The sequence below is a fragment of the Motacilla alba genome, chromosome 3 (genome assembly GCF_015832195.1).
Source record: "Motacilla alba alba isolate MOTALB_02 chromosome 3, Motacilla_alba_V1.0_pri, whole genome shotgun sequence".
Classification (NCBI taxonomy): domain Eukaryota; kingdom Metazoa; phylum Chordata; class Aves; order Passeriformes; family Motacillidae; genus Motacilla; species Motacilla alba.
Genome location: NC_052018.1, coordinates 1,044,253 through 1,066,068, shown reverse-complemented (window position 1 = coordinate 1,066,068; position 21,816 = coordinate 1,044,253). Strand labels below are relative to the sequence as shown.

The 21,816-nt window shown below is 48.6% G+C and overlaps 1 protein-coding gene and 1 pseudogene across 1 annotated transcript in view; both read left to right on the top strand.

Moving 5' to 3' along the window:
* LOC119699072 (interferon-induced very large GTPase 1-like) overlaps positions 1 to 21,816 on the top strand; it is a 179,779-nt gene that overhangs the window by 53,402 nt on the left and 104,561 nt on the right. The gene's annotated exons all lie outside the window — the stretch shown is intronic.
* LOC119699070 overlaps positions 1 to 21,816 on the top strand; it is a 75,614-nt pseudogene that overhangs the window by 10,761 nt on the left and 43,037 nt on the right.

Here is a 21,816-nt window from a genome sequence, read left to right as displayed (position 1 = left end):
CAATCAGCCTAATGGCCATCCTGAGCCTGAGGGCCAGGGCAAGGGCAGAGGCAGCGCTCAAAGCACCCTTGGATCAGCTGCTGTGAGACAAGAAGGCACAGTGCCCCCAAGGCAGTTTTCATGCTGCAAGGAGCTGTCCTGCTCAGAGAAAGGCCTGTGGGACCTGAGGCCAGCTCCACACTGGCTGCAAGCTGGGCTGCTTGGCTTCTGGGCATCATCCTTCCATCCCTCATTGCAGTCCCCTGGATCAACTGAGGCCATTCTCCCAGCAGGAGAGAAAAGTGACATGACTCAGGAAAGCAGTGACATGACTGCCCCGGGGCTCAGGCAGTGTTTTGACTCCCTGTCTCAGGGTTGCTATGTCTCTGTCCAGGTCAGCCGCTCCTGCTCCGGTGACTGGGGCTGCTGCCCTTCCCTGCAGCCCTCAGCCACAGCAGGAGCTGCTCTTGCCCTTGGCCTCTCTGCTGAGCAAAAGCCTTTGGAACGCCCCATGTGGAGAATCCTGTCTGCCAGCACCTTCTGCAGCAGCCCTCGGGGCAGTGCTGGTGCTGTCCAGGCAGGCTGGTGGCACTGGAGCGGTGCTCTGGAGAAGGTGGCACCAGCTGGCTCTGCCCAAGGGAGCTGTGGGGGCTTTTGCTGTGCAGGTGCTGCAACCCTGCTGGCAATGGGAGGGCCAAGGTCTCCTGGAGAGCTGCTGAAGGGCTGCTTCAGCCTCATCACCTGCAGGCTTTGTGTGAAAAATGCATATTTTATGATTGGCTGTTCACAAATTGTAAATTGAATACTATATGTGTTATCTTGGAAAGTTATGTTGTATTAATCGCTTTTAAGTAGTGTGATAAATATAGTTTTTAGGCTATAGCATCAGATAAAATAGGAACTATGTGATGGATGATACTTTTCTAACTAGCTCAAGGACTGGATAAGAGAATCAAGATATTCTTTGCACGGAGATAGAAACAACAAGACACCAAAAATCCCAAGAGAAGAATTATTGCCTGCTTCTTGGGAAGAACTCTCGTCTTTGAGGGACCAAAACATTTGATTTACAAGATCAGGGGGGGAGTTGACAACACCTAGGAAACATCCTCTGTTTGAAAGGAATTTTTGCATCACGTATGAGATATATGAATATGCAACAGGCTACTGCTTTTAAGGAATAATCCTTTGTTAGCAATGTGTGCTTTTGCTTGGCAGAAAGAGTAAAATGCACCCATACATCTGTAACTCCTTGCTTTTATTGCCCTTTATTGCACTCTGATTGTCCAAATTCTTATTGCTCTAATTTTTTATTACTACTTTTATAACTCTTTTATTACTGGTAAACTTTTAAAATTTTAAAACAAGGTGCTGGCATTTTTCACACTCTGCTAATAAAGGAGTTGATTTGGACTGGTCTGTGTCTCCTTTGTGTTCAGGGGAGCCACAGCTGGGGGGTGACTCGAGGTGTCTGTTCTGCAGACAGGCAGGGGACAGGGGGTGGCACTGGGGGAGGAGGTGTGACAGCAGAGGCTCTGCTCCATTCAGGGGCTCTGCTGCAGGAGCAGCTTCACTGTCTGCAGGGACAGCAGAGAGGGCAGGAAGCCCCAGTCCACAACATCCAGGGAAACCAATGTCGGGGCAGGTGGCAAGGGAGGCAGGGCTGGGAACCAAGGCTGGCCTGTCACACACATGGAGGGCTGAGAAGGTTGATCCCAGAGAGGTGCTCTGTTCTGGAACTGCTCAGCTGGGAACCTGCGGGACAAAAGGGGAACAGGCCCAAACTCTGCCAAGGCCAGCCCTGGCCAAGCAGACCCAGAGCCAGTGACAGGAGCCAGAGCTGGGGCCATGTAAACATGTGCTGCAAGGGCTGAGTGCCAGGGATTGGGAACACCTGGGCTGGGAGGGGATTTGGGCAGGCTCCTGGAGCCAGACTGGGAGTGGAGGTGCCCCTGGCCATGGTGTCACCTCCTGGGCTGCATGGGAAATGTCCCAGTGCAGCTACTGGAGTGACTGGGGGGTCCCGGTGCCACAAGGGGGGCAGTGGGGAGGAACCAATGCAGCAAGGGGGGTGGCCTCAGGCCTGGGCTGGGATATCAGGAGGGCACAGGGTCCCTCACCTGCTACGCTCACCTGTGCCAGCTGTCCCAGATCCCTCTCCAGTACAGCCAGACTGTTCTCTGCACCTTTCCCTGTCTCTGCCAGGACTCCTTGGCCAAAGTCTCCCTCAGTGGCATCGTCTGGCATGTCCTTCCTTGCAGGTCCTGCTGTGGGGAGGAGCACAAATAGATTAAAGGATTTTTCCAACCTCAACCAGTTTGTGATGCAGTGCCTTCCCGTGACACTGGGATGCAGCAGCTCTCCCAGGCTGCAGCAGTTGGGACTAAGGGTGCAGTGACCCTGTGTAACACCCCAGAACATTTAAATGTAAGGGGCAAAACTGCGGTTCCTTTCCTCTGCTTAGCGCACAGGAGAAATACGGAGCAGATATTCTTAAGATGTCAAAATTGCACACAACTCTGGTGGCAAAAGATAGAAAATCAAGGAATTTGATCAGCCTTTTCCAGTCTCTGACACCCTGCCTGGGTCCTGAGGAGAGTTGATGGTGTTGGGGTGTGACTGTGAAGTGGAACCTTCATTGTATGAACATTGTATCAAACCCCTGATCAGGGAATCATGTGCATTGACTCCATGATTTCAGAAGGCTGAAGAAATGCTTTATTAAGCTATACTACATACTACACTAACACTTACACTATACTAACTAAAAACCCATGAGCCTTACAGACAGTCACAACACAGCTTTGACCTAATTGGTCAATCAATCAAAACACCCTCACCAGGGTCCAATTAAGAAATCCCTTTTGGCAAACAATCTCCATAACACATTCCACATGTGCCAAACAACAGATGCAGCAGGTGAAGAGAAGACTTGTTTTTCTTCTTTGTCTGAGCTTTCTCACAGACATTCTTCAGGAAAATCCTGGGAAAGTCTGTGTCTCTCTCTGTTCAAGGAATATGTGATTACCACAAACATGATTTTAATTTGAATGAGGTCTTTTATTTAATTGGACAGACCAAGCTTCCCCAGCTAGCAATGTGTTCCATGTACTATTGGAGTTGCAGCACTCCCTTCCAGCAGCTGTTAGTGAGATCACAATCTGTCAGGCTAGCATGCTACAGGTTAGCTACTTATAGTTACAAGTTACAACTTAACTCTGAAACTAAGAAACTGTTTAACCCTTAGAACCTTTAGAAAAAAAAAATTACCCAAAAAACAAATTGCGAACAGAAAAAAACAATTTGTAAACAGAAAAACAAATTTGTAAACAAATAGGGTCCTTAAATGAACTGTTACTTCAAGAGTCCCAGATTTCCATAAGGTAGGCAAACAAGTTCTTTCCACCTCTGTTCCACACACAGCTCCACATCTCTTGACAGGCTGTCAGGAGGATGTTGCTTGTAGTCCGGGGTAGGATGAACCATATTAGGTCTTTGATCACTTACGACCTGAGCCCAGTACATGTGAGGGTGTCATTGAAATGTCCCCTGTTGTGGAGACTCTGGGGAGGCATTCCCTGGTCTAGGGAGACACAAGAAGCTTCCCTCAAAAAGCTGTTAGACCCCATTGGCTCCTTCCCCTGTTCCTATGTCTGTTCCTATGTCCCTGAGCCACTCCCTCCCGATTCCCTGATTGGCCCTTTCCTTTGTACTGCCCTGAGACCCCGGTCAGCCCCCGGCCCCTGGGGAGAGAAATCTGGACTCTCAATGTGTGTGTGTGTCTGGGACCTGATCATCTCACTGCGCGGCTGAATAAAACATCTGTGGATGTTAGGCAAAGGTCCTTTTAGCTTCCTTACCCTGGACTATGCTAGCAGCAATTCAGCCTGCTACACCCGGTGGTATGGACTGGTGTGGACAGTTTACCTTTACATGGCCTTGTGTCCTGGTTTTGCAAGGGAGCCATTTGCGGAAGTGATGCAAAGCTTTTAGCCACTAGAAAGCTGTCACTATACAGGGCGAAACGGCGTAAGTACCAAGACTCCATCAGAAGGGTTCATAAAGAGAGTTTATTAGAGTAACCGGTTACTTTTATAGTTCTCCAAGATATTTACATTTACTCAACACATACATACATTGCCCATTGGTAGTCGAAAAGAAACAAAGTTCTTAATAGGTGGACAAGGAGCAACGCCATTCTGTGAGCTAGCTAGAGTCCGTATCTCTTAACTTTCTCTCCTTCATCATGTTCCCATGGTGACAACCTTGGTGCCTTCTTCAGGAGAGATATGGGGCTTTCCTTATCTTTAGGAAGCCTTCACTGTTTCTCAGGAACAGCACAGAATGTCTTTCCTACAATTCCCCCTTTTTGTATTTGACCCGCAAACACAACTGCTAAGGACTTCTGCAGGGCCCTTGCAAAAATCCAAGCAGACAGAGGATCCATTCTTCATTCACTTACAGATAACCAACTTCTACCAACTCCACAACACACACCCTCACAATCTTAACCTTCATACATGAACAAGGTACATAATAGATCTTCAAATACCGTTACAGACCTTGCAATTTCCAGATGACACTTTTGTAGCAGAATGACACCTTCACCTCTAATCAAATAAGTTTCTCCCACACAGAATCAGAGACCAAGTCATCTGCCTAGTCATCGCTTAGAACCAAGTAGCATCCACTTAACCTTACAACTGGTCGCTTCTATCATAATGGGCAATCAACCTAGTTGCTCAATGTGTGGACTTCAGCTACTAATTCAACCCCTATGCAAAGGCAACACTTCTCCGTTAGGTACATCAACTTCACCTATTTTGGGACTGTCAGTGCCTGCAAAAGGAAATGGTACAAGACACATTTCTCAGTACTACTAACCTCTCTATAAGAGAATTCAATGAAAAGAAGCAAAAAAAAAATCCGCTAACCTAAATTTAGGATTTTCAGTGTAAGTCTATAACTCCCTTTATTCTGTCTTGAATTATCATCTTTACCACACATTCTTTGAGGGTTCATGCTTCCATCCACCTAATAACCAATTCAATTACCTACTCATGTTGCTTCTGCTGTAGAACCATCCATCCTGTCCTTTTCTGTGTGCTCCAAATAAGGTTTAATACAACAGGCAGAAACCCAACGAGGGCCATTCTCTGTTAAAACACATGCATATCCTCTGCCCCATGTTACTAATTCCACTGGGCCAGTCTACTTTCCCATGATTAAATCTTTTACCCATACCTTAATACCTTTCCGAAAGTTTGGTTGTCTTGAATTCAAAGACGAAAAATTATAGAATATAGGAGATAATTGTAAGTCAGGTAAAAGACACAAAAAGTTTAAGACATAAACGGCTTTGTCTAATCTCACTTGAGGCGTCTCCTCCTGCATTCCCCCTTTTTGTTTTTGTACCTGGCGCTTCAACACACCATGGGCACGTTCAATAATTGCTTGGCCTGTCGAAGCATGAGCGATACCAGTAGAATGACCAACACCCCAGGCACGAAAAAACACTTGCAATTTCTTTGAAACATACGCCGGGCCGTTATCTGTCTTTACATGTGATGGAACGCCTAAGATGGAAAAGGCGTGGCAAAAATGATGAATAACATCCCGAGCTGTTACACCTGCCAATGCTGAAGCATCCATGGCATGAGAAAAGGTGTCAATTGTAACATGAACATACTTTAAACGACCAAATTCAGGCATTTTTGTAACATCTGTTTGCCATTCTTGCAGAGGGAGTAAGCCTCTAGGATTAGTACCGTAATATTGTGAAACATGAGACATATGACAATCAGGGCAAGAAGAAATAATTGACTTTGCTTCACTATGTGATAATTTAAATTGCTGCTGTAGTGCCTGAGCACCCTGATGAAAAAATTGGTGAGACAGAACAGCTTGCTGTAACACATTAGGCACTGTTTTTACTGCTGAGGCAGCCACAAGGGAATCCACATAGGCATTACCTTCAACAAAGAATCCAGGTAGCGATGTATGGCTACAAATATGCATAATAAAATAAGAATGCTTTTGATTACGAATAACAGTCCACAATTTCAACAACATAACAAATAATGGTTTCTCCTTTACATTATACAACACAGCTTGATCCAACTGCTTCACTAACTTAGCAACATAAACAGAATCAGTAACTATATTTACAGAACTAGGAAATAAAGTAAAAGCCAAAAGTACAGCACAAAGTTCAATTAACTGAGGAGACCCTTGTTGAACCATTACTTCATATTCCCAGTGGTCATCCTTCTTCCAGGCTACAGCAGCTTTTCCAGTTCTTCCTGATCCATCTGCAAAAACTGTCGCTCCTTCCACTGGCACAGAAGAGCAAAGTTGTTTTCCCTGAAAGGGAATCCTCTTAGTGAAATTCAAAATAGGATGAGAAGGTAAATGATATGCTATTTGACCTGTAAAGGAAGATAAAGCAGATTGCAGTTCATTATTGTTTTGGACACACCACTCAAAATACCATTGTTGTACCGGTATGACAACAGTTACAGGATCACGGCCTAAGATTTCATGGCAGCGTCTGCGACCTTTAATAATGATGTCTGCAAAAAGCTCATACAGACCTGGAGCTGTTTTTCTGGACCTGAAAGACAAAAATATCCATTCCAGAATATTTAATTTATCCTCCCATTTATCATTCCATTGACACAACAATCCGCATGGTATTTCATCATGTCTCAAAATAAATATTTGCGCACCAACAGAAACATCTATCCTGGTAACAAATTTAGATGTCAAGGCCAATTCAACTTCTTCTACAGCCTTTTTTGCAGCAGCGGTCAAATGTCTCTCATCGGTAGAGGAAGTAATCCCTAACAATAGGTCATACAAAGGTTGCAGTTGATGATTAGTTATCCCCAAGTATGGCCTAAGCCACCCTATTGCACCAACCAATTTCTGTACTTCAACAGCAGTTTTAATTTCAATATCCAGTTTTACAGGTTGAGGCACAATTTGTGTATTGGTGATTATCAACCCCAAATATTTCCAAGGCATCTGTCTTTGAACTTTCTCCGGGGCGATAACCAAACCAAAGGCTTCCAAGTTTTTCACAGCACATAGTTCAAGAGCCAATAGTTGTTGTTTATTTTCGGATGCCAACAAGATATCATCCATATAATGATAGCAATAACAATTGCTAAATTGCTCTCGGACCTTAGATAAAGCCTGTGCCACAAACCATTGACAAATACTTGGGGAATTTCTCATTCCTTGAGGCAAAATGGTCCACTGATATCTTTGGGCTGGTTCCTCATGATTTAAAGAAGGCACAGTAAAGGCAAATTTTTCCTTATCCTGATTTTTTACAATGGAATTGTAAAAAAGCAATCTTTCAAATCAATGATAATTATTTCTGATCCTTGTGGAATCATTGTAGGTGTTGGGAGACCTGATTGTAAAGCACCCATTGCAGCCATCACAGCACTTATCCACCGCAAGTCGTGCAAAAGTCTCCATTTACCCGATTTCTTTTTTATTACAAACACAGGTGTATTCCATGGGCTAAATGATTTTTCAATATGTCCAGCTTGTAATTGTTCTGTCACTAAGCCTCGCAGGGCAAGAAGCTTTTCAGTAGGCAGGGGCCAATGATCAATCCAGACAGGCTTATCTGTCAGCCATTTCAAGGACACAACTGGACGTTTAAGGCCCTGCATCCCAGTGGCCCCTAATAAAAATCCGTTGTAATTTTAACATCCCATTGGGTTAAGCAATCACGTCCCCATAAGTTAGGTTGAGCATTAGTTACATAAGGTCTGATGTTAGCTTGTTGGCCTTCCGGATGTGTTACAGTGATCGCAATAGCAGATAAAGCACCAGCAGTTGACCCACCTAACCCAACAACTCCAAAGGTTGATTGAGTGAGGGGCCATGTTGGAGTCCAAGCAAACTGTGAAATTATAGTTACATCTGCTCCTGTATCAAGCAAACCTGATACTGTTATAGCTTCTGGGTGACATCCCTTAGCAGTGACCAAACATTGTATTACCGGACGCTCATCTGTCACCTTTTGAGTCCAAAGAACCTGAGGTGCTCCTGTAGATCCAAAACCTCCAGTGCCACGACTCCGGTCCACTACAGTTGGAACACAACTCATAAAATCAACAAGTTGAGCGATACAAGTACCTTTTTGAATAACAATAGGAGGTTCATTAACAGACACCATAGCCTGAATTTGTCCCACATAATAATCAATAAGACCCAAATGGACATTAATACCTTGAATAGTGCTGCTAGATCTTCCCATTAGAAAAGCACTCAAACCTTGGCCTATAGGACCATAGGCATCAAGAGGCACTTTACATATACCTCTTGTCAAAATAGTCACTGTATCAGCTATCGGTATATCAATCCCTGTCGAGCCTCTTGTGACCCCTGTGTATCGGTCACAAATGGAGAGCTTTGTAGTGCTGGCAGGGCTCGTGATTGTTGTCGGGGCATTTGTGTCTCCACGCGCCCCTTTGCGTTCTTCTTCCAGTTTCCCTGCACTTGTCGACCACCTGAAAAAGATTTTAACTTACAGAATTTAGCAATATGGCCATAGTTACCACAATGATGACAAGGCATTTTACTGGTCCAAATTACTCTAGAGTGTGCATATCGTCCAGCAGGTTGAGGGCATTGTGTCTTCACATGCCCTGATTCTTCACAGGCAGAGCATCTGGGTGAAGACTTCATGACTTTTGCCAAAGCAGCCATTTTATGTTCAACCAAACCAACCTTTGAGCAAGCAACTACAAGATCAGACAGTGAGGGATCTCCTGGTAAAGAATCAATAATCCTCCTACAAACATTGTTCGCGGTCTCCTGTGCTAGCTGTCTGCATAGAATTTGCCTCAACTTATCATCTTCTACTTGCTTCTCAAGGGCTGCAGCAACCCTCTCCACAAACTGTAGAAAAGGTTCCTTCACCTCTTGCTGGATGGTAATATACCTTGGTTTAGGAGCTGCCATCTCCATCGTTTTAAGTAAGGCACTCATACCCAGCTGCTGGGCCTGTGCCAGAACCAGGGGGTCCCATCTTGCCTGCAAATCCGGGTTTGAGGACGGTCCATTGCCCAGCAAGGCATCAACTCCCACAGCATGACGTGGATCGTGCTGAGGTAACTGCATATTGTCCAATGCTCCTCTTTCAACCATTTGTTTCCAGGTAGCTTGAAACACACCATACTGCACTGGCTGAAACAAAATCGTAGCAAGGTGAACAATATCATAAGGAGCAAGTACATCAGCATTTAGGACACGAATCACTTGCACCACTTGCGAAGAGTTAACACCATACTGATCTACTTTTGACTGAAGATCCTGCACAACCCTCCATGCAAAAACCTGATGGCTATCTTGCTGTCCTGAATTAGGAGCAGCTTTGAAAACAGGAAAAGCCACAGGCCCACCAGAAGCAGCAGCAGCCATCTCCATCCTTTTAGGTGGACCTATTTTCTCTAACAAATTCCAATCTCCTACTTCAGCTGCTTTCATTCTCACATGCTCCCAAAATTGCAAAGGATGTCGAGGAGTCACAGCCACCTGGCAGGGAGGCAGGGTCCAAGAAACAGCAGGCCTGGATCTGCTACAAGGTCTAACAGAAACAGATTCCTGAGTCCTTTTTAGATGTACTTATAACCGGCAGTTCATAGTCAGAACTATCACTAGACAAAGAAGGACACAATGTTAAAGATTGCATTCGTTCAACCAGTTCGGGAGGGAGGGTGGGGGCGGATGGCTCAACTGAAGGTGGAGCAGAGGCAGCCGACTAAAAGGGGGGCAGAGAAGGGGCGGATGGCTCAAGGGAACATGGAGAGGAGGCAGATGACTCCTAGGAGGGCAGAGGAGGGGCAGATGGTTCAAGGGAAAGTGGGGGGGAGCAGCTGAACCACGGAAGGGTGGGGAAGGAGCAGCCGAGCGAGGGACGAGTAAGGGAGGGGCAGCCGATCTGCAGGAGGGTGGGGGGGGGGGGCAAATGGCCCAGGGAGAGACAGAAGGGCCAATGACCCAGCCTGTTTTTGACTTTGCTGCTTCTGTAACTTCATTTTTTCTAACTGCTGTGCAGGCAAAAGATACTTTGGTTTGGTACTCAGTTCAACTAACTAGCTGAGCAGGTGAAGTATACACAGGTTTAACATAGTGTCTTGGAGATAAATACCGAGGAACAGTCTTAGCCTGCTGTTTGATTCTCACAATAGCAAACCCTGGGGGAGCCTCCACAGGAACTGCAGCAGACTCCTCAGGGGAAGATACATCAACAGGCTCAGCCTCATCTTCCTCCTGTTCCTCTACTTCAGTTTCTTGCTCTAATTCCTGTTCCTCCAATTTGTCCCCGCTATCTCGTTCTACTTTCCATTCCTTCAATGCCTCATACAACAGTCTCCAGGCAGTAGCCAAATCGACAACCGTCTTATCCCCCTTAGATATCACTTCCCATAGTCTCTTCCCAACTTTTTTCCATGCCCGGACACTGAAGGCAGTGTTGGCATCAGCTTCAAAATCCTGTGACTTACACCATATCAGTAAACTACGAAGAGCGTAATAAGAAGCTTGAACATTTTTCCTTTTCAGTAAAGCTTTCCACGTGGACAAAACAGTCTTTTCCTCGTTTGATAAATTATTTCCCATTATTTTTCCCAATCTCTCACCTCAAATCAGAAATCTGAATTAGGTCCGGACCTTCGCAGCGTCCTTGCTGCCTTCACTCGTTTTTAGGGTACCCTTCAACTTTTTCTCTCTCTTTTTTTTCCCTCGTTTTTTACAGTCCAATTGCAATCACGTCGGGGTCACCAGATGTCGCTATACAGGGCGACACGGCGCAAGTACCAAGACTCCATCAGAAGGGTTCATAAAGAGAGTTTATTAGAGCAACCGGTTACTTTTATAGTTCTCCAAGATATTTACATTTACTCAACACATACATACATTGCCCATTGGTATTAGAAAAGAAACAAAGTTCTTAATAGGTGGACAAGGAGCAACGCCATTCTGTAAGCTAGCTAGAGTCCGTATCTCTTAACTTTCTCTCCTTCATCATGTTCCCATGGTGACAACCTTGGTGCCTTCTTCAGGAGAGATATGGGGCTTTCCTTATCTTTAGGAAGCCTTCACTGTTTCACAGGAACAGCACAGAATGTCTTTCCTGCAGAAAGCTGTACATGCCTCTTGAAAAACCCATGTTAAAGTCTAAAGAAACCCCGGAACCTCCTCTTTTTCTTCTGGCCTGGGAACAGGAATAAGTCCCGGCCTGGCCTCTGTCTCAGCTGGGCCAAATCAGGCAGGCGGTGCCACAGATCCTGGCCCCTTTCCGGAGAGCCCAGGGGGCCCTGTCCTGGCTTGGCCAGGCCCCAGAAGCTGCCAGGCAGGGAGCGGGGAAGCTGTGGGGGCTCTGGCCGAGACAGGGCTGGGCTGCGGCTGTTAATATCTTTCCACAGCTCCTGCCGCAAGCTATGGGACAGGGCCAGGTGACCATCTGCAGGCCCTGGGTGAGATGTTAACTCTTTCAGTGCTTCAATCCTGCCTCAAGTGAGGGAAAGGAACAAAATGCAAGCATGTAAAGGAGCAACATGCAGACGTCGAGGTCAGTGAAGAAGAAGTGAAGTCCCAGATGGGAGGGATGAGGAGATGCCTTGATCTTGGGGCGGAAATCCCCTTGTGAAGCTATGGAGAAAAGACTCTGTTTCCCTGTAAAACATGAAAACATGGAGAGATAAAGGGTTAAATATGATATTGAGCAAAGGCCACCATACCAAAGTAAGCAGATGTTGAGGTAGCTGTGATCCTTGAGAAGTCTGAATAGAGAAGGAGAGAAGAATGGTCCTGGGCCCCCAGGAAGAGAAAATCTCTGTTCCTAGAGATGAAGATGATTTTAGAGACAGATAATGAGAACTTTTGCCTTTGAACAGCTCATCTTTAAAACAGTACCCCATAAGTTAACATGGCCCATAAACACAGCTGTGGGAAAAGCGTGTGGAAAATGGGAGAAACTATGTCCAGCAGAGCCAATCCCTGAAGGCTCTCATGATGGACATATGGTTAGCCCAGTTAGACAAGTTGGTAATCTCTCTGTGCTGATGTATTTAAAAATGAAAAAGAAAGGTATACACCATCTTTCTTCTCTTATGAGGGCTGGTGAGGCAGCCACCACAGCTCATCCTGACATGGCTGCTGGGGCCCGTCCAGTCGTGGCTGCCAGGGGACCATTTCAGTGTGGCCTCCAGGGGCCATCCCAGCACCATGAGTGGCCACGCAGCCAGGACTGTGCAGCTGGTGTCAGTGCCAGGAGCACCCATGCAGCCAGGGCTGTCTCTGCACGGTCTGCAGCAAACTGTGCCTGCGTGATGGCTTTTGACCAGCTGTGCTGTGGGCTGAAGGGCAGGGTGGCACCAGCAGCTTCTCCTTTTCAGCGCCCTGCATGAAGACAGGCGCTGAATGGAGCCAGCACCGTGGTGGCTGGCACCACCCACATGGCAGTAGTGGGGACTGGTGGCTGACAGCAAGGGGCATGATGAACAATTCCCTGATATGGAGCCCAGGCAAGATCAATGTTTCAGTGCTGCAAAGCCCTAGAAGATCTTGTCAATTATTAGAACCTGAGGACAAACAAACCTATGGACAACAATTTTCTCTGGAGTCACAGAAAAGGAAAAGGTGAAGACAACAACATGGCGACACTAAGGTTCTCAGGTTCCCTGCGGTCAGGATGACCCCAAGCCAGCCCGATGGTCGGAAAAAAGAGTCAGAATTCTTCAGCTGTAGTTCTCAAGTTGTTTATTGTTTCTCATCTAAAACATTTTTCTTCCGACCCGCGACAGGTCTGTCTAGCAGGTTGGCCTGAGGCACACTGCCCACCTCCGTGGTGTTATCTTTTATACTAAAAACCATGTGTACTATATTTACAATTATGTTCCAACACCTATCACCTATGTTAGACAGTGACTTTCTACTCTAAACCAATCTAAGAATGCTAACATCACCCAGAACATGGACGCTAGGAAGAATAAAGAAGGAGGACAGGTAATGCCCAAATTCTTCCATCTTGGAACCCCAAACCCCTATTCTAAAAATCCCAACATTTTACTTTTCACCCTGTAACTACTACTATTACGCTACCTAAACTTTTGTGGCTTGCAGATCCTCATATAAGGTTGGTAACTTTTTCCATGGATCAAAGTCAAAGGCACAGGAGTCTTGGGCTCTGTGCCAAGGTCTCTGGGCCCCCTGACAGGACCTAGAGCCATCCAGGGCAGCCAGAGGGGTGTCCTGGGCTCCGACATAAGGTCAGTGAAAAGGAAGGAGTGGGGAGGTGGTGCTCCAAATATTGGAGCAAAGATTCTTCCACTAGACATAGTGAGGACCATAATACAACAGTTTTTCCCTGTAATTCATGAAGTGCATGGGGGGATGCAGAGATCCACTCACAGCCTGTGAGAAAAGGTGCTGATGCCGGAGCGAGTGCGTGCTGAAAATCTGTAATCTAGTGGGAAACTCAGAGAGAGAAGACCCTTGCTTCCAGGGATAGACAAAGAGGACCCTTGCTTCCAAACTAGAACAGCTCATCCTTAAAAGACTACAACCTATGAAGGAATGACCCATGAAAAAACAGTTGTGGGAAGACTGTTTGCCTGTGGGAGGGACTCATGTTGCAGCAGGTTGGGTGGGACTGCTGCTCGTGAAAATTAAAAACATGCTGGAAAAGTTCATAGAGAGCTGTCTCTCCTAGGAAGGACCCCACGGCACAGCAGAAAAAAGAAACTCCTTTCCCTAAGAAAACCAAAGAAAGATTTTTAGAAATAACTTACTGACTAAAGACTCCCTGATTTGTCTCTCTGCCGCTGTTGGTGAGTAGGAAGTGGCAGCTGGAGGAAGGAGAAAAAGGTGTTCTAAAGCTTTATTTTAGTTCTCATTGTCCTCCTTTAATTCAGTTAATGAATTTTCTTTCTACTGTTAAAGGTTAAGCCAGTTTTGCCTTTAGTGCTTTCTCCTCATCCTTATCTCACCTTATGAGTTCTTCAGTATTTTTCTTTCCCCCTTCTCTGCTCAACTACAGCAGAGGAAAATGAGTGAGAAGTTCATCATGGGTCCCTGCTTTTTGGTTGGTGTCAAACCATAACAAGAGGTTGCAAGGAAATCTGGGGTTTGAGGCCAGACTCCAGTCTGTCCTCAAAACATTGGGGTTTCAGTGTATGGAAAGCTCCGCAGAGAGACTCCAGTTTGGGGGGGTAGCAAGGAAACACAAGGTTTGGGGGGATGGCTGCAGTGAAACCTGAGGTTTATGGGCTGGGGGGCTGCAGAGAGACCCGGAGTTGTGTGGCAGAGAAATTGCAGTGAGTGAGAGCCAGGATTTGGGGACTGTGGGTACAGCAAGGACCAGTGTGGTAAAGGTGGGACCGTGTGCGACATGGGACACCCCCCTTGCAGGAATGATCAGGGTGTGACTGGGAGCTTCTCATCCTGCTGGGCTGGGGCCCAGGGAGGCAGTGGTGATCTGTCCCCACACACAGTGAGCTCTGGAGCTGTCCCCCCATGAAGGGACCGCAGAGGGGGCTGTGTGTGGGCTTCCTGGGAGCAGGGCCAGCCCAGGAACTGCCCCCATGGACCTCAGGACCGCCGTGTGCCTGCCCTGTGGGTGCTCCCTGCAGTCACACCCATGGAACCCACATTGTTCCCATCTCCTTGTGCCAAGCTGTGTCTTGTTCTTGGCTATTTTAGCCTTGGGAAAGTGCCTGATCCAGCACAAATCTCAGTACTGGGTCACGTATTCCAGCCTTGATTTGGGCATTGAGGCTTGGCGTGCTCTGCCCTTTGCAGCTTCCAGAGCTGGGTTACCTTGTCAGACTCACACATGGGGCTGGGAGGGACCTTAAAGCTCCCTCCCTTAAACCAGAGACACCTTCCACTGTTCCAGGTTGCTCCAAGCCCAGTCCAACCTGCTCTGGAACACTTCCAGGGATCCAGGGGCAGCCACAGCTTCTCTGGGCAACCTGTGGCAGTCCCTGGCTGTGCCTCAGCCTTTGAGCTGTGCCTGGCAGAAGCTCTCTGGCCACACACCATCAACTTGGAGAAGAGGCAGTGGATGTGGGGGGAGGTGGAGGAGGCAGCGTGTCACCAACAGGGAAGGAGCCTCTCCTTGGAGAGGAGCTGGTGTCCCTGGGGCTGACAGAGCAGGAGCAGAGGAGCTTGATGCAGGATGATCCCCAGCCTTCTCCAGCCCTGGCTGGGTCACTCCTGCCAAGGACTAGGAGTCCTGATATTTTCATTTTGCAGTGTGCATGTTCCTGCTGGCTGGGGGCAAGGCAGGAGTGTGCTCCTGCTGTCCCAGGCTGGCAGGGGCAGAGAGGGAATGGTTCTCTGGCTGCTCTTGTGTCCCTGTCACTGCCACTATCAGGGTGATCCCAGTATTGTGTTAGAAAGTTCTTTTTCCAACCCAGCTGTCCAAGAAGGAGTCAGAGGTCTTCAGAAGTTGTTCTCAGGGTTGTTTATTAATTGTTCTCTAGAACACTTTCTGTCTGGCCTGCCGAGATCTGTCCAGCAGGTCAGCCCGAGGCACACTGCCCTCCCAAGAGGCTGGTGTTGTCTTTTATACTATAAGCTTCGTATTTGATATTTACTGTTATGTTCCAATTCCTATCAGTTATGTTAGACAGTGACCTTCTACTCTATTCCAATCTGAAAGTGCCAACAACACCCAAATCATGGAGGTTGGGAAGAAGAAGAAAGAAGGGAGGACACGCCCTGATTCCTCCACCTTGAAGCCTCCGACCCCCCTGTACAAAGTCCCATGTACAAAACCCCCATGTCCAAAATTTTAAAAACTTTCCCTTCACCCTGTGATAATTACTACTGTGTTATCTAAACCTGTGTGACATTTAATTCTTCATGTAAAGTTGGTAACTGGTTCCATGGGTCAAACTCAAAGCCACAGGGGTCTGTGGCTGCACGCCAGGGTCTCCGACCCCCCTGGCTAGGGTTCGGATCATCCAGGAACATCAGAGAGACGTCCTGGGTTCCAACATGGAGGAGAAGGAATGAGTGTAAATGCAGATGCTCACCACACAAGAAGATGACTCTCCACTGCTCCAGAAGAATAAGACTCTTTGTTGAATTTCATTTGCTCATTGTTTTGCACTGTTACCTTTTTGGACAATGGGGGTTGACAGGATGCGTTTCATCTTTTATTAAAGGGATTTTTTTTTAGTTGTAATCCTTGTTTTTATTGTTTTACCTATGTGTCCCTGTTTAGTTAAGTGTCTGCAAAAGTCCATTGGGGAAGTCTTCATAGTAAGAAAAAACAGGGGAGTTCAGGAATCCTTTGAACCCCTCAGGGAAATCTCCAGGGCCTTGCCCATGAACAATACACCATAGAGTCTCCACCTAGGCTGAAAGAAAAGACTTCCCCCATGGAGCCACGCCAACACTATGATTCACCCCAGATACTTTCCCCATATGTCCCAATTTCTCATGGTTTCCCCTTTTCCTGTTTCCTCATTATTTGTGGTATTCCTGGTGGCCAGCCTGTCTTCCCTGTAGGCTAATGGCCTTTGTCCTGCACTTTGTGCCGCTCCCCTGCCCTGTGTGCTGATCCCTACTCAAACTTGTACACACCACACAGCCAGGTCTTTTGTCCCTGATTACCCTTTGGTGTGCTAGGATAAACCTTCACTGGAATTTATCACACAATAGGCCCTTCTGCCTCTCTTCACTGAGAGTGAAGTGTGAGTTGTGGTGTGTGCACTTGACTGCTTTGCCTGAATGCCTACCCAAGTGGCTTTTCCACAGGAGGGGCTCATTGGGAAATAGCCAGCAGCATTCACCATCTAAATCACCATGCTGCTACAGGCAGGGACACCTTCCACTATCCCAGGTTCCTCCAAGTCAGGTCCAGCCTGGTCTGGAACACTTCCAGGGATCCAGGGACAGCCACAGCTTCTCTGGGCAACCTGTGCCAGGGCCTGGCTGTGCCTCAGCCTTTGAGCTGTGCCTGGCAGAAGCTCTCTGGCCACACACCATCAACTTGGAGAAGAGACAGTGGATGTGGGGGGATGTAGAGGAGGCAGAGTGTCCCCAACAGGGAAGGAGCCTGTCCTTGGAGAGGAGCTGGTGTCCCTGGGGCTGACAGAGCAGGAGCAGAGGAGCTTGATGCAGGATGATCCCCAGCCTTCTCCAGCCATGGTCACTCCTGCCATGGAGTCAGGAGTCCCGATGATTTCAGTTTGCAGTGTGCACGTTCCTGCTGGCTGGGGGCGAGGCAGGAGTGGGCTCCTGCTGTCCCAGGCTGGCAGGGCCAGAGAGGGAAAGGTTCTCTGGCTGCTCCTGAAGGGACACTGAGGAGCTCCTGAGCCCGAGGAAGCCGTGCAGCATGAGGTGCAGTGCTGGCAGAGAGGGTGTCATGGTTTAATGGTGCTGGAGAAGATTTCCTGGGGATGCTGGTGCCAGTAGCTGGGCACGCACCCAGGTGTGCCAGAGCCCACTGAGCCCTGGGCTCTATGCCAGCTCTGGGGTGGCAGCAGGGCCAGGGCAGTGCCCGTCCCCTGTGCTGGCACTGCTGGGGCACCTCCAGTGCTGGGGGCAGCTCTGGGCCCCTCCTGACAGCAAGAGAGACCTGCAGGGGCTGGAGCATGTCCAGGGAAGGGAAGAGAGCTGGGGAGGGAATGGAGCCCCAGGAGAGGCTGAGGGAGCTGGAAAGGGGCTCAGCCTGGAGGAAAGGAGGCTCAGGGGGGACCTTGTGGCTCTGCACAACTCCCTGACAGGAGGGGACAGCCGGGGGGGGGGTCAGGCTCTGCTCCCAGGGAAAGGGACAGGACAAGGGGCAATGGCCTCAGGTTGGGCCAGGGCAGGCTCAGGTTGGGCATCATGAGGAATTTCCCCATGGAAAGGATGGTCAGGCCTTGGCATGGGCTGCCCAGGGACATGGTCGAGTCTCATCTCTGCAGGTGTCCCAGGAAGGCCTGTATGTGGCTCTCAGTTCTCTGTGCTGGAGACATGGTAGGGATCAGGCACAGACTGGACTCGAGGGTCTAGGATTTTCCAGCCTCATTGATCCTGGGATTCTGTGCCTGTAACACTCCTGCAGCAGGGAATTCTTTGGCTGGAGGAAATATCCCTCTGGAGACAGGCTCAGCTAAACTGGGAACAGAGGGACCAAATCCATGCTCTGCAGGTGATGTGTCCCAGCCCTTCCTGGCAGCTGCTGAGGCTTCCCCTGAAGCTGGACAAAGGCCAGCTGTGTCTGCTCCAGCACTTGTGACTTGTCAGCCTGGGCCAGGTGATGGCTGTTCCTGGCAGGCTGGAGGTCTCCATATCCAAACTCCAGTGCTTGTTTTGAGGCCGTGGAGCAGGATTGGTGTGTCCACATGCCAAGGGAAAAGCAATCCAGGCCCCCTGCTCTGGCTGGGTGTTGAATGTCCTGTGCCAAACCCCAGCGCTCTGTTACTGTCAGGTGTGGGGTTTCCCCTGCCAAGAAAGCTGCAGCCAGGCTCCGTTCCTGCTTTGCTTCCTCTGCTGGAGAGGTGCCCAAGGAAGTTCATGTTGGACGGTGCCTGGAGCAAGCTGGGACAGTGGGAGGTATCCCTGTCTTGGAATGGGGCAGCCACTGCTTCTCTAGGAATTCCATCCCAGTGCATCACAACTCTCCCAGGGAATAATTCCTTCCCTATATTTTATCTATCCCTGCTCCCAGGCAGTGGAAAGCCTTTCCCCCTTGTTCTGTCCCTCCAGGCCCCTGTCCAAAGTCCCTGTCCTGCTTTTTTTTTTACATGTATGCATATCCAACAATCAGAGTTTACAATATTATCATTACCAGCAATCAGCGAGGTAGCTAAGGGTCAGAGTTCTGCATCATAATACAGTTGACTGTGAGCCAACTGTATTACAGCTCCTGCGTGGAATTCAGACAGTAATTCAATGATCTGACTGCAAAGGAGTGATTCCACTTTGACACTCAGCTGCAATAAAATGCTGATTTCCTGGCATTACCCCGTTGCCTCTAAACAGGTGAAGCCGCACCCATCAAAGAGCCAGGGCTGCATAAAGAGGGGCTGGGATGGACTTCACCCAGCCCGGGAGCTGCAGGGCCTGGAGGGAGAAGGTAGGGGATGGGAATGGGGATGGGGAGGAGCAGCGGTGCTGGGAGCCAGGAGCAGCCGGGAGCGGGATCTTGTTGCTCTCCTGCCTCCTGTTCCCGGTGCTTTGCCGGGCTGGGGAGATGGCAGGGCAGGAGAAGAGGGGGCTGAGGGCAGCGGGCGGGCACTGTGTGCTCCGAGCATGGGCTGCAGGAAGCCTCCTTTGCTGGCACCGCTTTGGGGGAGCTCGGGGGAGCCGTGTGCGCTGCGGGGGCTGAGCTGAGCTGAGGTGGGAGCGGATGCCTGCACTTTCCTGAAGGCAGGAGCGATGGGACTGATGCTGGGGGGGGGTTCCTGGCCCTGCGCCACTCCTTTGGGAGCAGGGCAGCTCCGTCGTGATGAGGGGCAGGCACAGGACATCCCACTCTGTCCCCAAGCCCAGGCAGTCCCGCTTCCTCCCCATGCAGGTAGATTGGGATTCTCCTCTCTTACACTCCAAGCATCACCACCCCGAGCGCTCCGGTCCCTGGGATAGCCCCACAAAGGCAGCAGTGTTCCCAGAGCCCCTTTCCCTGAGGCAGGGTTGCAGAAAACACTCTCGGGGGGCTGTTCCTGTGAAATGGGGTGCAGGCATTCCCATGGCAGGTCCTGCTGCCAGCCTTGCTGCTTCCTTCCTTTGCTTCCAAGGAGGATCTTGATCCCGAGTTATGCCGTGAATGTGCTCCGTGCCTCTCTGTGGGCACTGACACAGTTACATGGGGCATGTTCCCTATTCCTGCAGCACTGGGATGCCGTGCAGGGACTGCCAAGGGTGCCTGGGGGCAGAGCTTGTCTGGGCTGGAGTTAATGTTGTCCAGCTCAGGCCCCAGCTCCTTCTTTTCCACACCCTGCCGTGTACCCCAGTCCTGCCACTGCTGCTGTGCTGTGTTCCCTGAGCTGGGGCCCTTGGCTGCCAGTGTCTGCTGGGAAGCCAAGGCTGGAAGCAATGGGAGCATCTGATGTGAGGTGGGTGAGGGGAATCAGAGCCCACAGCCCTTGCACACATTGCCCAAATCTGCAGGGATTCCCAAGGGAAAGCTGCCCCTGAAGGCTCTGGAAGGGTGCAAGAGCCCTTGGATCTATAGGACCTGAGTCCAATCCCCTTGGTCCATTTCCTGTGCTGGTAAGAGTGTTGTGGCCTTGGTGGGATGGAAGCTGAATGCTTAGAAGGATTTTTTGCAAGGAATAAATCTCCCCTGTATCCAACTGAACTGAGACTGGGACAATTTTCAGGGTTGTGTGACAGTGCCAAAAACCCCAAAGGATTAAAGGCAGGTGTCCAGTGAAAATGCAAGGTCTGTTAGGGTGAGAATCAAAGAATGATGGAATGGTCTGAGTTGGAAGGGACACACCATGGTGCTAGGAGAGGCAGGATTCAAAGCTTTACTGAATTCCCAAACACTCAGATTAACTGTCTGTCCTTGATCAACTCCATGTGTTCATGTGTTGTGAAAGGAAATTTAGGGTGAAAAGCAGGACTTTTTCTCTTGAGTCTGCAATGGCTGTGACCCATGACTGCCTTGTGCTTCAGGAGTTTTTCAATAAAATTGACCAGCAGTGATGGACCTGTACTGGTTTAAAAGACAGGTGTCCTGGAACCTTCCTGGAATGGAGAATATGACCCCCTTCTCTCCATATTATTACAACTTTGAAATTATGGGGCTTTTAGGCAAAGATACAGGGAAAGGAACAACAGGTATTTACTAGAGTATATGTGTGAAAAACACGTTCAGTCTCCTGTGAAAATTTTAAAAGTTTAATAAAGGACAATAGGAGACAAAGACAGTGAAGCAAAGATTACAGCCAAGTGCGTTTTGGCACTCAGCCAAGAGCACACCATCACCTTTGGGGATACCCCTTAAATACCTTTTCCATTACATCAGCCTGTTGCATATTCATACTCTTATGCATATCCATAAACTAGCTTACATTTTCCAGGAACTATTTTACATGGCCCCTCCTTCGGTCCACCTTTTTAGAGCATGCGTGTTTCTTGACTGTGGTTTTGGCTCCTTCTCTTTATCACTTCCAGTTTGGGCCTTGGTTCACACTGCCTTCAGACAGTAGATGCTGATAGCTGGCATATCTGTAGCAGGTGTCCTTATCCTATGTTCATTGGATGTTATCCCATCCAAGCAGGCATTTTAACACAAGCATAGCTATTTCACTACTATGTCTAAGCTTCATTAACAACAGAAATAAAAATCTTTATAACAAAGGTACTTTAACATCACACATATAAAATCCATTTTAATATTTACAAAAAGCCAATATTATATTATGTATCTATAACATATGTATTTACCAAGAGATACAAACAACAGCAGCAACAACCAAAACCAGAAACCCAATCCCAGCCTCGTCTCACCTGTCAGGTACCGTCCCTGCGGTGCAGTTCCGGGCACAGCCAGCAGGGGCGCTGCTGGCTCCTGGCCAGGCAGGGCAGGTGCAATGATTCCTCCACTTTTAATACCACTCGCTGGGCTACGAGGTGTTCCCAGATAGCTGCATTAAAAGCCGGATAGCTCAGCCCTGATAAGAGCTGCCGGCCCGAGCTCTGAGCAGCGCCTTCCCAGCCTGCGCCTTGGCAAGTCTTTAGTGATATTCAGCTTTTGTGATTTTCAGCTTGTAGGAATGTGCCCCCTATGGACAGAGTGACCGAACCTTCCTCTGTCCCCCAAAAAGGAAAGAGCCCAGAAGTTTCTCCCGATGATCAGGTAGA